The sequence below is a fragment of the Hyla sarda genome, unplaced genomic scaffold (genome assembly GCF_029499605.1).
Source record: "Hyla sarda isolate aHylSar1 unplaced genomic scaffold, aHylSar1.hap1 scaffold_360, whole genome shotgun sequence".
NCBI classification, from domain to species: Eukaryota; Metazoa; Chordata; class Amphibia; order Anura; family Hylidae; genus Hyla; species Hyla sarda.
In genome coordinates, this window is record NW_026610373.1 from 147924 (window position 1) to 163975 (window position 16052).

General features: G+C 44.4%; 4 non-coding genes and 2 pseudogenes across 4 annotated transcripts; all 6 read left to right on the top strand.

Annotated features, from left to right (window-relative positions):
- The first annotated feature begins 635 nt into the window (after positions 1-635).
- LOC130331985 (U2 spliceosomal RNA) lies at positions 636-795 on the top strand (annotated as a pseudogene).
- Positions 796-1485: 690 nt separating this feature from the next.
- Positions 1486-1674, top strand: LOC130331973 (U2 spliceosomal RNA). The gene has a single exon (XR_008874750.1). It is a non-coding gene; the product is annotated as a U2 spliceosomal RNA (small nuclear RNA).
- Positions 1675-3758: 2084 nt separating this feature from the next.
- LOC130332035 (U2 spliceosomal RNA) lies at positions 3759-3949 on the top strand. The gene has a single exon (XR_008874798.1). It is a non-coding gene; the product is annotated as a U2 spliceosomal RNA (small nuclear RNA).
- Positions 3950-6041: 2092 nt separating this feature from the next.
- Positions 6042-6232, top strand: LOC130331914 (U2 spliceosomal RNA). The gene has a single exon (XR_008874699.1). It is a non-coding gene; the product is annotated as a U2 spliceosomal RNA (small nuclear RNA).
- Positions 6233-8314: 2082 nt separating this feature from the next.
- On the top strand, positions 8315-8505 carry LOC130331993 (U2 spliceosomal RNA). Its single transcript, XR_008874761.1, has one exon. It is a non-coding gene; the product is annotated as a U2 spliceosomal RNA (small nuclear RNA).
- A 7187-nt stretch (positions 8506-15692) lies between these two features.
- Positions 15693-15907, top strand: LOC130331968 (U2 spliceosomal RNA; annotated as a pseudogene).
- The last annotated feature ends 145 nt before the right edge of the window (positions 15908-16052 follow it).

The following is a 16052-nucleotide window of genomic DNA, read 5'->3' on the forward strand; positions in this document are numbered from 1 at the left end:
CAGAACTACAGTGCTATGATGTCACTCACTTCCACAGGCCTTGCAGAGTGTAAACAACAACAACCCAGCTTTGTTGTGTATGTAACCATAGGGATTGTGATGTCACCTAGAACCTTCACAGCAGCGACAGCTTTATGAGGAGCATCAGCACTGCTCTGCCTGAGCAGAACCATCACCGCCATAGGTTGTCAAATAACCCGGATTTAACCCACACAGGTAAGTCCAATGGGGTGCAGGCATGTCCTCTATGCTTACAGCTTCCCGTGGGTGTTGGTTTGATACCGTTTGGGGACAGCCAAGGAGGCATCTGCAGGCAACAAAGGTAGGTGTGTGCTTGTGTGTGTGTTTCCTATGCAGATCCTAAGCCCAGTGTCACATGCAAGTAGGAGGAGTAAGAAGGGTTCCTGGCAAATCCGGGTTATGGATTGCATTTAAAAAGGCCCCGTGGGAGTGCAATGGGCCCCTGTCTTGCTGCTTAGCAATAATGGTATGGGTTTAGGTTCTGCTGTGTGTACTGGTGGTTGACTGCCCCCCAGCCCAGAGTGTGCATGGAAAATTGTCTGGCAGCCTCCCTGACAGCAAGCAGTGATAGTGCCCATGAAGGGGACCTTGTTGGGCCCGCCCCTTTCACGGTTATCGCTTCTCGGCCTTTTGGCTAAGATCAAGTGTAGTATCTGTTCTTATCAGTTTTCATGCTGGTGGGGATGGGTGCTGCATGGAGGATGCAGGTGTACCAGGGCTTTCCGGGGCTGGTTCTGAGGAATCAGCTCGACGGCTGCCCCGATGTGACCTGTTCCCTCCGGGTCTCGCCATGAGGCTGAGAGGGTCTAGAGCCGAGGTACTTTTGTGCCTCGGGGAGTGGTGACCCCGAGGTGCCGAAACTCACTGGGAGAATAGGCTCACTGAGTTGAAGCACGGGCACCATAATCTCTTCACCTTGTGGCACTCACCTCTTGATTCCCGGCCTTCTGGCTAGGATCAGAGAAATTTTTATAGATCCGGCCGGATGTCCGGGCAGTATATCTGCACACATTCACTTATTTATTTATTTTTTGTCTCACTGTGTCACTTTTTGCGTGTTGTGTGTTCACAGGATTTGTCAGGATGCGGTAGCCCTTCTGGGTGTCCCTCCTGGCGGTCTAGGGGAGGTGTGTGGCCATTAGGTTCCGCACCTCCCTGCAAACACCCCGGGTACTCCTGCTTCGCAGGGTACCTACCGTAATCGGCTCTGCGGGCAGATACCTTGGTTAACGCCAAGGGGGATGCCGGGAGCATTTGTGGTCTCCTAGTAGCTTCGGCGAAAAGGGACATCGAACCTGGAACCTCGCAGGTACCTTTTGGTCCGGAGGCGAAGGGTAAGGTTTGTTGGGGGGCCTCTCTCCTATCGGAGAAGGGCTTGCGATAGACCGCATCCTTTGTGCACGTTTTTTTAGTGTAACACGTTTGCACTTTTTCTTGCACTTTGGGTGAATCGAAAGCACGTTCCTCGGCTTTAGATAAAAAAAAAAAAAAAAAAAAAAATCTGTTCTTATCAGTTTAATATCTGATACGTCCCCTATCTGGGGACCATATATTAAATGGATTTTTGAGAACGGGGGCCGATTTCGAAGCTTGCTTCCGTCGCCCTATGCATTGACCCGATATGGCAGTATCTTCGGGTACAGTGCACCACCCCCTTACAGGGTTAAAAAGAAAGATTCCTACTTTCATTGCTACCTGCTTGCTGGCTAGCCAGCTAGCCAGCCCTGTGGGCCTTGCTGCTGCTGCTGCTGCAGCCAAAAAACAAAAGGTGGTGCTGCTGCTGCTGCTTCTGCTGCTTCTGCTTGTGTCTGGCCGCTGTTGGAGCGTCCAGGCACAGGACTTCTGCTGCTGCTGACTAAATGGCCTCCTTAATTGGATCATTTGAGTAGCCAGCACACCTGTGCAGGTAGGGCATGACATGATAGGCAGCTGCCTTGATAGCGGGTGGGTGCTGAATGTTCCTAATTGACAAAATAAGATTAATGCTTATGAAGAAATATAAAATCTCATCCCTTCCCCAATATCGCGCCACACCCCTACCCCTTAATTCCCTGGTTGAACTTGATGGACATATGTCTTTTTTCGACCGTACTAACTATGTAACTATGTAACATAACATGGGGGGGTCTCCTGGCTGTTCACACAGGTGTGTCATTGCTGTACATTGACCATGCATTGCTTCTGTGGTATTGCAAAGGCAAAGACAAATGCTTCCAGCCATCCATTGCACTAATGGATTGGTCATCAGCTGGCTGTCTATGTCCCGCATCAATATAGACCAAAGTACAGAGGGTTAGGCTATGCTATAGTGCACCTACCTGATGCATCAGAAGGTGCGAGGCCCTTGCTAAATTCTGTGCACAGACTTTGAGATCTATGCTTTAGACTGTATCTAAACCTGCTCCAACATGGACTGACATTCTGGCCTACTTTCAGCCGATGCGACTTGTCTGTCGCTGAACAGTCGCTTTTTATGTATTCAGCACCTATGTATAATGTTGTAAAAATGCTCTAGAAGCTAAAGTCGCAGAAATGTCACACATATTTGGCCTGCAACTTTCTGTGCGACAAATTCAGACAGGAAAAATCAGTATAAATCCTTAGAAAATTATCCCCCAGTGTCTCCATCTGCTGGCGGTATTGAATAAGCATTGCTGCACTGATGGGGTATGCATTAGACGAAAAAAAAGAAGAAAAAGAAGAATAATACGCCCAGAAAAGAGGCGAAAAGGAGAAAAACGTAAAAAAACGTGAAAAAAAAGTAAGAGGAAGAGAAGGGAAAAAAAGGTGGAAATGGGTTTAAAAGTGATTTCGGCGGAGAAATATATATATATATATATATATATATATATATATATATATATACGCGCACACACACACATATATATAAACGTATTCTCCGTTGAGATATTGCAGCCGCTGCTGTGTCCAGGCCCAGGAGCCTTAGCACTGTGCTGTGATGTCACTCAATACCACTGACATCACTAGGTGTAAACAACATCTCTCCTTTGCTGTGTATGTGACTATGGAGCTGTTTGGTGATGTCGTCTATTATGGCCTTCATAGAAGCAACAGGAGATTGTTGCATCCATCTAGAACCCTCAGAACTACAGTGCTATGATGTCACTCACTTCCACAGGCCTTGCAGAGTGTAAACAACAACAACCCAGCTTTGTTGTGTATGTAACCATAGGGATTGTGATGTCACCTAGAACCTTCATAGCAGCGACAGCTTTATGAGGAGCATCAGCACTGCTCTGCCTGAGCAGAACCATCACCGCCATAGGTTGTCAAATAACCCGGATTTAACCCACACAGGTAAGTCCAATGGGGTGCAGGCATGTCCTCTATGCTTACAGCTTCCCGTGGGTGTTGGTTTGATACCGTTTGGGGACAGCCAAGGAGGCATCTGCAGGCAACAAAGGTAGGTGTGTGCTTGTGTGTGTGTTTCCTATGCAGATCCTAAGCCCAGTGTCACATGCAAGTAGGAGGAGTAAGAAGGGTTCCTGGCAAATCCGGGTTATGGATTGCATTTAAAAAGGCCCCGTGGGAGTGCAATGGGCCCCTGTCTTGCTGCTTAGCAATAATGGTATGGGTTTAGGTTCTGCTGTGTGTACTGGTGGTTGACTGCCCCCCAGCCCAGAGTGTGCATGGAAAATTGTCTGGCAGCCTCCCTGACAGCAAGCAGTGATAGTGCCCATGAAGGGGACCTTGTTGGGCCCGCCCCTTTCACGGTTATCGCTTCTCGGCCTTTTGGCTAAGATCAAGTGTAGTATCTGTTCTTATCAGTTTAATATCTGATACGTCCCCTATCTGGGGACCATATATTAAATGGATTTTTGAGAACGGGGGCCGATTTCGAAGCTTGCTTCCGTCGCCCTATGCATTGACCCGATATGGCAGTATCTTCGGGTACAGTGCACCACCCCCTTACAGGGTTAAAAAGAAAGATTCCTACTTTCATTGCTACCTGCTTGCTGGCTAGCCAGCTAGCCAGCCCTGTGGGCCTTGCTGCTGCTGCTGCTGCTGCTGCAGCCAAAAAACAAAAGGTGGTGCTGCTGCTGCTGCTTCTGCTGCTTCTGCTTGTGTCTGGCCGCTGTTGGAGCGTCCAGGCACAGGACTTCTGCTGCTGCTGACTAAATGGCCTCCTTAATTGGATCATTTGAGTAGCCAGCACACCTGTGCAGGTAGGGCATGACATGATAGGCAGCTGCCTTGATAGCGGGTGGGTGCTGAATGTTCCTAATTGACAAAATAAGATTAATGCTTATGAAGAAATATAAAATCTCATCCCTTCCCCAATATCGCGCCACACCCCTACCCCTTAATTCCCTGGTTGAACTTGATGGACATATGTCTTTTTTCGACCGTACTAACTATGTAACTATGTAACATAACATGGGGGGGTCTCCTGGCTGTTCACACAGGTGTGTCATTGCTGTACATTGACCATGCATTGCTTCTGTGGTATTGCAAAGGCAAAGACAAATGCTTCCAGCCATCCATTGCACTAATGGATTGGTCATCAGCTGGCTGTCTATGTCCCGCATCAATATAGACCAAAGTACAGAGGGTTAGGCTATGCTATAGTGCACCTACCTGATGCATCAGAAGGTGCGAGGCCCTTGCTAAATTCTGTGCACAGACTTTGAGATCTATGCTTTAGACTGTATCTAAACCTGCTCCAACATGGACTGACATTCTGGCCTACTTTCAGCCGATGCGACTTGTCTGTCGCTGAACAGTCGCTTTTTATGTATTCAGCACCTATGTATAATGTTGTAAAAATGCTCTAGAAGCTAAAGTCGCAGAAATGTCACACATATTTGGCCTGCAACTTTCTGTGCGACAAATTCAGACAGGAAAAATCAGTATAAATCCTTAGAAAATTATCCCCCAGTGTCTCCATCTGCTGGCGGTATTGAATAAGCATTGCTGCACTGATGGGGTATGCATTAGACGAAAAAAAAGAAGAAAAAGAAGAATAATACGCCCAGAAAAGAGGCGAAAAGGAGAAAAACGTAAAAAAACGTGAAAAAAAAGTAAGAGGAAGAGAAGGGAAAAAAAGGTGGAAATGGGTTTAAAAGTGATTTCGGCGGAGAAATATATATATATATATATATATATATATATATATATATATATATACGCGCACACACACACATATATATAAACGTATTCTCCGTTGAGATATTGCAGCCGCTGCTGTGTCCAGGCCCAGGAGCCTTAGCACTGTGCTGTGATGTCACTCAATACCACTGACATCACTAGGTGTAAACAACATCTCTCCTTTGCTGTGTATGTGACTATGGAGCTGTTTGGTGATGTCGTCTATTATGGCCTTCATAGAAGCAACAGGAGATTGTTGCATCCATCTAGAACCCTCAGAACTACAGTGCTATGATGTCACTCACTTCCACAGGCCTTGCAGAGTGTAAACAACAACAACCCAGCTTTGTTGTGTATGTAACCATAGGGATTGTGATGTCACCTAGAACCTTCACAGCAGCGACAGCTTTATGAGGAGCATCAGCACTGCTCTGCCTGAGCAGAACCATCACCGCCATAGGTTGTCAAATAACCCGGATTTAACCCACACAGGTAAGTCCAATGGGGTGCAGGCATGTCCTCTATGCTTACAGCTTCCCGTGGGTGTTGGTTTGATACCGTTTGGGGACAGCCAAGGAGGCATCTGCAGGCAACAAAGGTAGGTGTGTGCTTGTGTGTGTGTTTCCTATGCAGATCCTAAGCCCAGTGTCACATGCAAGTAGGAGGAGTAAGAAGGGTTCCTGGCAAATCCGGGTTATGGATTGCATTTAAAAAGGCCCCGTGGGAGTGCAATGGGCCCCTGTCTTGCTGCTTAGCAATAATGGTATGGGTTTAGGTTCTGCTGTGTGTACTGGTGGTTGACTGCCCCCCAGCCCAGAGTGTGCATGGAAAATTGTCTGGCAGCCTCCCTGACAGCAAGCAGTGATAGTGCCCATGAAGGGGACCTTGTTGGGCCCGCCCCTTTCACGGTTATCGCTTCTCGGCCTTTTGGCTAAGATCAAGTGTAGTATCTGTTCTTATCAGTTTAATATCTGATACGTCCCCTATCTGGGGACCATATATTAAATGGATTTTTGAGAATGGGGGCCGATTTCGAAGCTTGCTTCCGTCGCCCTATGCATTGACCCGATATGGCAGTATCTTCGGGTACAGTGCACCACCCCCTTACAGGGTTAAAAAGAAAGATTCCTACTTTCATTGCTACCTGCTTGCTGGCTAGCCAGCTAGCCAGCCCTGTGGGCCTTGCTGCTGCTGCTGCTGCAGCCAAAAAACAAAAGGTGGTGCTGCTGCTGCTGCTTCTGCTGCTTCTGCTTGTGTCTGGCCGCTGTTGGAGCGTCCAGGCACAGGACTTCTGCTGCTGCTGACTAAATGGCCTCCTTAATTGGATCATTTGAGTAGCCAGCACACCTGTGCAGGTAGGGCATGACATGATAGGCAGCTGCCTTGATAGCGGGTGGGTGCTGAATGTTCCTAATTGACAAAATAAGATTAATGCTTATGAAGAAATATAAAATCTCATCCCTTCCCCAATATCGCGCCACACCCCTACCCCTTAATTCCCTGGTTGAACTTGATGGACATATGTCTTTTTTCGACCGTACTAACTATGTAACTATGTAACATAACATGGGGGGGTCTCCTGGCTGTTCACACAGGTGTGTCATTGCTGTACATTGACCATGCATTGCTTCTGTGGTATTGCAAAGGCAAAGACAAATGCTTCCAGCCATCCATTGCACTAATGGATTGGTCATCAGCTGGCTGTCTATGTCCCGCATCAATATAGACCAAAGTACAGAGGGTTAGGCTATGCTATAGTGCACCTACCTGATGCATCAGAAGGTGCGAGGCCCTTGCTAAATTCTGTGCACAGACTTTGAGATCTATGCTTTAGACTGTATCTAAACCTGCTCCAACATGGACTGACATTCTGGCCTACTTTCAGCCGATGCGACTTGTCTGTCGCTGAACAGTCGCTTTTTATGTATTCAGCACCTATGTATAATGTTGTAAAAATGCTCTAGAAGCTAAAGTCGCAGAAATGTCACACATATTTGGCCTGCAACTTTCTGTGCGACAAATTCAGACAGGAAAAATCAGTATAAATCCTTAGAAAATTATCCCCCAGTGTCTCCATCTGCTGGCGGTATTGAATAAGCATTGCTGCACTGATGGGGTATGCATTAGACGAAAAAAAAGAAGAAAAAGAAGAATAATACGCCCAGAAAAGAGGCGAAAAGGAGAAAAACGTAAAAAAACGTGAAAAAAAAGTAAGAGGAAGAGAAGGGAAAAAAAGGTGGAAATGGGTTTAAAAGTGATTTCGGCGGAGAAATATATATATATATATATATATATATATATATATATATATACGCGCACACACACACATATATATAAACGTATTCTCCGTTGAGATATTGCAGCCGCTGCTGTGTCCAGGCCCAGGAGCCTTAGCACTGTGCTGTGATGTCACTCAATACCACTGACATCACTAGGTGTAAACAACATCTCTCCTTTGCTGTGTATGTGACTATGGAGCTGTTTGGTGATGTCGTCTATTATGGCCTTCATAGAAGCAACAGGAGATTGTTGCATCCATCTAGAACCCTCAGAACTACAGTGCTATGATGTCACTCACTTCCACAGGCCTTGCAGAGTGTAAACAACAACAACCCAGCTTTGTTGTGTATGTAACCATAGGGATTGTGATGTCACCTAGAACCTTCACAGCAGCGACAGCTTTATGAGGAGCATCAGCACTGCTCTGCCTGAGCAGAACCATCACCGCCATAGGTTGTCAAATAACCCGGATTTAACCCACACAGGTAAGTCCAATGGGGTGCAGGCATGTCCTCTATGCTTACAGCTTCCCGTGGGTGTTGGTTTGATACCGTTTGGGGACAGCCAAGGAGGCATCTGCAGGCAACAAAGGTAGGTGTGTGCTTGTGTGTGTGTTTCCTATGCAGATCCTAAGCCCAGTGTCACATGCAAGTAGGAGGAGTAAGAAGGGTTCCTGGCAAATCCGGGTTATGGATTGCATTTAAAAAGGCCCCGTGGGAGTGCAATGGGCCCCTGTCTTGCTGCTTAGCAATAATGGTATGGGTTTAGGTTCTGCTGTGTGTACTGGTGGTTGACTGCCCCCCAGCCCAGAGTGTGCATGGAAAATTGTCTGGCAGCCTCCCTGACAGCAAGCAGTGATAGTGCCCATGAAGGGGACCTTGTTGGGCCCACCCCTTTCACGGTTATCGCTTCTCGGCCTTTTGGCTAAGATCAAGTGTAGTATCTGTTCTTATCAGTTTAATATCTGATACGTCCCCTATCTGGGGACCATATATTAAATGGATTTTTGAGAATGGGGGCCGATTTCGAAGCTTGCTTCCGTCGCCCTATGCATTGACCCGATATGGCAGTATCTTCGGGTACAGTGCACCACCCCCTTACAGGGTTAAAAAGAAAGATTCCTACTTTCATTGCTACCTGCTTGCTGGCTAGCCAGCTAGCCAGCCCTGTGGGCCTTGCTGCTGCTGCTGCTGCAGCCAAAAAACAAAAGGTGGTGCTGCTGCTGCTTCTGCTGCTTCTGCTTGTGTCTGGCCGCTGTTGGAGCGTCCAGGCACAGGACTTCTGCTGCTGCTGACTAAATGGCCTCCTTAATTGGATCATTTGAGTAGCCAGCACACCTGTGCAGGTAGGGCATGACATGATAGGCAGCTGCCTTGATAGCGGGTGGGTGCTGAATGTTCCTAATTGACAAAATAAGATTAATGCTTATGAAGAAATATAAAATCTCATCCCTTCCCCAATATCGCGCCACACCCCTACCCCTTAATTCCCTGGTTGAACTTGATGGACATATGTCTTTTTTCGACCGTACTAACTATGTAACTATGTAACATAACATGGGGGGGTCTCCTGGCTGTTCACACAGGTGTGTCATTGCTGTACATTGACCATGCATTGCTTCTGTGGTATTGCAAAGGCAAAGACAAATGCTTCCAGCCATCCATTGCACTAATGGATTGGTCATCAGCTGGCTGTCTATGTCCCGCATCAATATAGACCAAAGTACAGAGGGTTAGGCTATGCTATAGTGCACCTACCTGATGCATCAGAAGGTGCGAGGCCCTTGCTAAATTCTGTGCACAGACTTTGAGATCTATGCTTTAGACTGTATCTAAACCTGCTCCAACATGGACTGACATTCTGGCCTACTTTCAGCCGATGCGACTTGTCTGTCGCTGAACAGTCGCTTTTTATGTATTCAGCACCTATGTATAATGTTGTAAAAATGCTCTAGAAGCTAAAGTCGCAGAAATGTCACACATATTTGGCCTGCAACTTTCTGTGCGACAAATTCAGACAGGAAAAATCAGTATAAATCCTTAGAAAATTATCCCCCAGTGTCTCCATCTGCTGGCGGTATTGAATAAGCATTGCTGCACTGATGGGGTATGCATTAGACGAAAAAAAAGAAGAAAAAGAAGAATAATACGCCCAGAAAAGAGGCGAAAAGGAGAAAAACGTAAAAAAAACGTGAAAAAAAAGTAAGAGGAAGAGAAGGGAAAAAAAGGTGGAAATGGGTTTAAAAGTGATTTCGGCGGAGAAATATATATATATATATATATATATATATATATATATATATATATATATACGCGCACACACACACATATATATAAACGTATTCTCCGTTGAGATATTGCAGCCGCTGCTGTGTCCAGGCCCAGGAGCCTTAGCACTGTGCTGTGATGTCACTCAATACCACTGACATCACTAGGTGTAAACAACATCTCTCCTTTGCTGTGTATGTGACTATGGAGCTGTTTGGTGATGTCGTCTATTATGGCCTTCATAGAAGCAACAGGAGATTGTTGCATCCATCTAGAACCCTCAGAACTACAGTGCTATGATGTCACTCACTTCCACAGGCCTTGCAGAGTGTAAACAACAACAACCCAGCTTTGTTGTGTATGTAACCATAGGGATTGTGATGTCACCTAGAACCTTCACAGCAGCGACAGCTTTATGAGGAGCATCAGCACTGCTCTGCCTGAGCAGAACCATCACCGCCATAGGTTGTCAAATAACCCGGATTTAACCCACACAGGTAAGTCCAATGGGGTGCAGGCATGTCCTCTATGCTTACAGCTTCCCGTGGGTGTTGGTTTGATACCGTTTGGGGACAGCCAAGGAGGCATCTGCAGGCAACAAAGGTAGGTGTGTGCTTGTGTGTGTGTTTCCTATGCAGATCCTAAGCCCAGTGTCACATGCAAGTAGGAGGAGTAAGAAGGGTTCCTGGCAAATCCGGGTTATGGATTGCATTTAAAAAGGCCCCGTGGGAGTGCAATGGGCCCCTGTCTTGCTGCTTAGCAATAATGGTATGGGTTTAGGTTCTGCTGTGTGTACTGGTGGTTGACTGCCCCCCAGCCCAGAGTGTGCATGGAAAATTGTCTGGCAGCCTCCCTGACAGCAAGCAGTGATAGTGCCCATGAAGGGGACCTTGTTGGGCCCGCCCCTTTCACGGTTATCGCTTCTCGGCCTTTTGGCTAAGATCCTGTGCGGTTTACCGGGCAGGGTAGGAGTCGGAAGGGGTGGTGATCGGGGCCCTCTTTTGCGGGGGGCCCTGGATTGTTACTGGGTTGCGATAGTGGGTATCTTAACCTGCAAAAATGAGCGGAGAGAGGACTCGAGGACTCGAGGATACGGTGCGGATTTACGTTCCTGGCGAACACCGGGGGACGATTGGATTGGATCAAGTTGTGCTGGAGATTCTTCGCAAGCTCCAGTACCTTCAGGTATGGCATGTAATCGCTATGCAAGACTTCCCTAGGCAAGGGATTTACGATATAACCTTTTATGATTCTGAGGTTTGCCAGAGGGTCTACATGGACTTAGAAGTGATGAAGAGGAGGAATGAGCCAGCTATAATGAGTAAGGTGAAAGTGGAGCCATTATTCATGAATATGTCTAAGGTTGTTATAGTCCATATGTACAACCCGAAGGTTTCGGATGAGATGGTGACCAATTTTTTGTACCGATATTGTGATGAAGTTAAATTTCTTGGAAGACTCAAGAACAGACATGGGTACTTTAATTGTAAAAGGAAATTTGTTGTAAAATTTAAAAAGGACGAAGGAATGGAAGAGGGAAGGAAGAGTATACCACAGGTATTTTCTATTGGAGGAGAAAGAGGTTTTTGTTTTTATGAAGGACAGTTGCAGTACTGTAGACGTTGTCACGCTTATGGACATGTACAGGAGTCTTGCCCTGAGCAAGGAGTATGCTGCAGGAATTGTGGGAAATCAGGTCACAACTCGGGTGAATGTACTGAGAAGAAAACGTGTGATATCTGTGGTAGTGAGGAGCATTTGGCTAGAGGATGCAGCTTATGGTATAGAAAGAAAATGAGCTATGCTGACGCAGCAGGAAATAGAAGAGAGGAAAGAGGAGAAAGGCCATTTCCACGTGTTTTTGGTGTGAATGCTGAGGTGACTCAGGTGATTGACGAGAACTCTGTAAAAGGGAGTGCAGCAGGTGTGACAGTGCAGCACATGAATACTCAGGAAAAATCTGGAAAAGGGGAGGAGGGTGACTCCACTGGTGTGCATTGTGAGGAGACTGGTGTTGGTGAAGAGTTTACTGAGGTCAGTAAGAAGAAAGCACGTAAAGGGAAAAAAGAGAAAGTGGTGGAGAGTGTGGAGACTGTGTGTAGGGAGGTTCCCCCATGTGAAGAAACAATTGAGGATTTTGAATGCCCAAACCCAGTGGTGGGGGAGGAGGAGGGGATGGAGTTTCAGGAGAATGAGAGTGAGAGATCCCTAACACCTGGGCAGAGGGTGATTAGTGGGGAGGAGAATGTAACATCTGAAGAGGAGGAGAAGGAGGAGGAGGAGGGGGAAGATGAAGATGAAGATGCAAATGGAGGCTTTCAAGGTAAAAGTAAAAGGTGTAAGAAAGGGAGTTGGTCAGGGGATCAGACGGATCCTGTGTATGGAGGTGAGAAAATGATGGACAGGGACTCTCAAGTGGGGTCGCCTGATTGCTATGGGATGCTGCTAAGGAAGGTTGAAGGTCAGAATACTAACTTCTAGTTAAAATGGATGTTAAGAAAATGGATTGCCTTCTTTCCTTTTTAATGGCATTGGTTGTGGCTACTCTTAATGTTCGGAGTATAAGAACAACCATCAGAAGAGCAGCAGTTTTTGATTTTTTGGAGAATGTGAAGGGAGATATATTTTGTTTACAGGAGTGTGCAATTAAGTCTGCACCTTATGTAGATGAATGGAAGAGAGGGCAGTCTTTTTGGTCTACATGCACAGAGAATAAAAATGAAGGTGTGGGGATTTTATTGTGTAACAGGGACATTAAAGTTTTAAATTGCCAAGTTTTAGTACCAGGTCGTTGTATGGTTTTAAATTTTGAGTTTTTAGGCCAGAGAATGAGAGTTTTTAATGTATATGCGCCAGCAGAAAAACAGGCACGTGTGTTATTTTTAGAGTCTCTTAAACTTTTTATTCCTGGTCGTGATGGTACTATTATTGTTGGTGATTTTAACTGCATTAGATCCGTCAATGATCGTGAGAGCTCTGCTAAGGTTAGAACTGATATTACTTCAAATGTTTTAAACCAAATTATTCAAGACTTACATTATTCTGATGTGGGACTGATGGTTAGCACTGATGAAAGATACACCTATATATCAGATAGTGGCCGCTGTAAATCCCGGATTGATTACATTCTTGTCTCTGAGGGGATTAAGGTGGTCCGGTGCAATCAAATGATGTCAACTTTCTCAGATCATAAGATGGTGTCGGCAGAAATAAGTATTGCAGAGTCCTTTCATTTTGGTAGAGGGCTCTGGAAATTAAATGTAAGTCTATTAGAAGATGAAGAAGTAATGGCCGGTTTTAAAGATTTTTTTTTATCTTGTACTTCTAAACAATCTGTTTTTAGTAATGTTTTAGCTTGGTGGGATTGGGCAAAAAGTGAGTTTGCTAAGTATTTTAAGTTCATTTGCATAAGGAGGGCACAAGAAAAGAGGAGGGGTTATGAAAGGCTTATCTCACGTTTAGAAACTCTCTTTAAGTTTAAACATGTTGGTGTGGAGGTGGAGGAGGAAATTGAGAAGGTGAAAATTGAGATGAAGAACAGGTTGTTGGAAAGAGGTAGAAATATTGTTTTTAAATCCAAAGTTCAACATTTGGAGGAAAATGAACAATGTACAAGATATTTCTTTAAAAAATGTTTTAATGCTAGGGGTGTTTTTAAGTCTGTTTTAACTCCTACAGGGGAAGTTGTTGGTGATGAGATGGTGAAGGAGATTGGCAGATTTTATGAAACACTTTTTAGTAATAAGAGCAGAGCCAGTGAGACGGAGATGAATGATTATTGTAATATTTTAGAGAATAATGTCCCTGAAGGAAAAAGTGCATTTTTAATTGAGGAAGTTTGTGAAGGGGAGATCAAGCAGGCTCTGGACAAGACAGCGAAAGGGAAGACACCGGGCTGTGATGGCCTCCCCTTTGAGTTTTATTCAGTTTTTTGGCATATTTTAAAGCAAGATTTTACACGGGTGGTGCAATATGTTTTTAACTCAGGTATTTTAGCGGAGTCTATGAAGAAAGGAGTTATTACCTTGATACATAAGAAAGGTGATGAAAGAGATTTGAAAAACTGGAGGCCGATCACATTATTGAATACAGATTATAAGATCATTGCAAAGATTGTGGCGAACAGGATGAGTGACATAGTTGAGCACCTTGTTGGAGAATACCAAGTTTGTGCAGTGCCAAATAGGAGAATAACTGATAATTTATTAGTTTTAAGAGACTCTATTTATTATAGTAATTTTAATAAGAATGCACTTTTTGTGGAATCCATTGATTTTGAAAAAGCTTATGACAGAGTTGCTCATGATTTTATGTTTATGGTTTTAAAGCATATGGGTATTCCTGAGAAGCTACTGTTTGTGATTAAAAGTTTTTATTATGGGGCAACAAGTCAGATTTTAGTCAATGGACATGTGGGGCCGGGTTTTAATATTTTATCAGGAGTACGACAGGGATGCCCACTCTCCCCAATTTTATTCATTTGTGTCATTGAGGCCTTGCTCAAAAATGTACAGAAGGACAAATGTGTGAGTGGTGTTTTTATCCCGGGAAGTAATGGAAGGAATTTGAAGGTTTTAAGTTACATGGATGATGTGGTTTTTACTTGCACTTCCCAAGCTGATCTTAACAGAGTGAATTTGCATGTAAAGATTTTTTGTTGTATTGCTGGTATGAAAGTCAATTGGGGGAAGTGCCAATTGAGTAATTTTGGAAAGCAAGGAAAAGTGGTGGTGGATGGCGTGGATGAGAAGGAAGATATTGAAGTGTTAGGGGTTGTTTTTGAAAAAAATCTAAAAGGAGGGAAAAGTTATGAGAAGTTGGAGGAGAAGATAGAGAAGAAATTATCTTTTTGGAAATTGAGAAACTTGTCCCTTAAAGGTAAAGTTCTGATTTTAAAGGCAGTAATTTTGCCACTACTATTATATACTGCAATGGTTTTCCCACCCGGCAAATTATGGACCAGAAGGATGACAAGGAAGTTGTTTATTTTTTTCTGGGGTTCAAAGATGGAAAAGATGAAGAGGGAGGAAGTGATGAAGAGCGTGAAGAAAGGCGGATATAATTTCCCGGATATTAATCTGTTTTTAAAGACTCATTACTTTCTTTTAATTTATAAAGTGTCTCAGTGTAATAATTGGGTGGCAGACATGAGCAGGTATTTGGCAGGATGGTTGTTTTCCAAATGGGGCTGGTGTGAGAAGGATCTGAGGAGACCAATAGCGCAAGTTATACCTACCTTCTATGTGGTTCTCAGGTCTTTCAGTGATCAATTTGGTTTGAGTTCCCTGGGAAAACCTGAGAAAAAGAAAATTGAAAATGAAATAAGAAAAAATGAGAGATTATATGAAGTACCATTCTGCACTACTGCTCAGTCTGTGAAGATCTGGAATCTTTTTAATGTTAGAGGATTATCGAATAGACAGAGAGATGTAAACTGGATGACTTTTCATGGCTGCCTCCCAACCAGAGCTTTCCTGAATGGACGAGGAATAAGAGTGAGTGAGAAATGTCCAAGAGAGGGTTGTGGAGGCAGGGAGGATACAGTGCACTTATTTTGGAACTGTTTTTATGCAAGAGAATTTTTTATGCTTCTACAGAGGTTTTTTTCTGCAATCACGGGATATGTTGATTTTAATTTTGAGAAGATTTTTATTGGTCAGGATTTTAGCAGGAGAGAGGACACACGTGAAAGCTGGATTGTATTTTCTGTTTTTAAAGAAGTTTTATGGGATTCTAGAAACCTGCTTGTTTTTAAAAATGTGTCTATTTCTCCAAGGGAGTTGAAGAGACTTTTTTTTGGAAGGTTGTTTATTATTTTTCTATTTGACAAGAAGAGAATGGGAGAGGAAGAGGCTGAAAAGATTTGGAGATACAAGGAATGGAGAAAGTTGTAAGTATCCTGATCAAGGTTTTGAATTTGTGCTTCTCTTATAGTTTTCTTATTGAGATATTTTTCCGCATGATGTTTTTTCAGACTTTGTTTAGAAGTGATGAGTTTTGGTAGGTGACCTGATGATCGCTTGAACAATAGTCTGTAACTGAGGAAAAAAAAAAAAAAAAAAAAAAAAAAAAAAAAATCTGTTCTTATCAGTTTAATATCTGATACGTCCCCTATCTGGGGACCATATATTAAATGGATTTTTGAGAACGGGGGCCGATTTCGAAGCTTGCTTCCGTCGCCCTATGCATTGACCCGATATGGCAGTATCTTCGGGTACAGTGCACCACCCCCTTACAGGGTTAAAAAGAAAGATTCCTACTTTCATTGCTACCTGCTTGCTGGCTAGCCAGCTAGCCAGCCCTGTGGGTCTTGCTGCTGCTGCTGCTGCTGCTGCAGCCAAAAAACAAAAGGTGGTGCTGCTGCTGCTGCTTCTG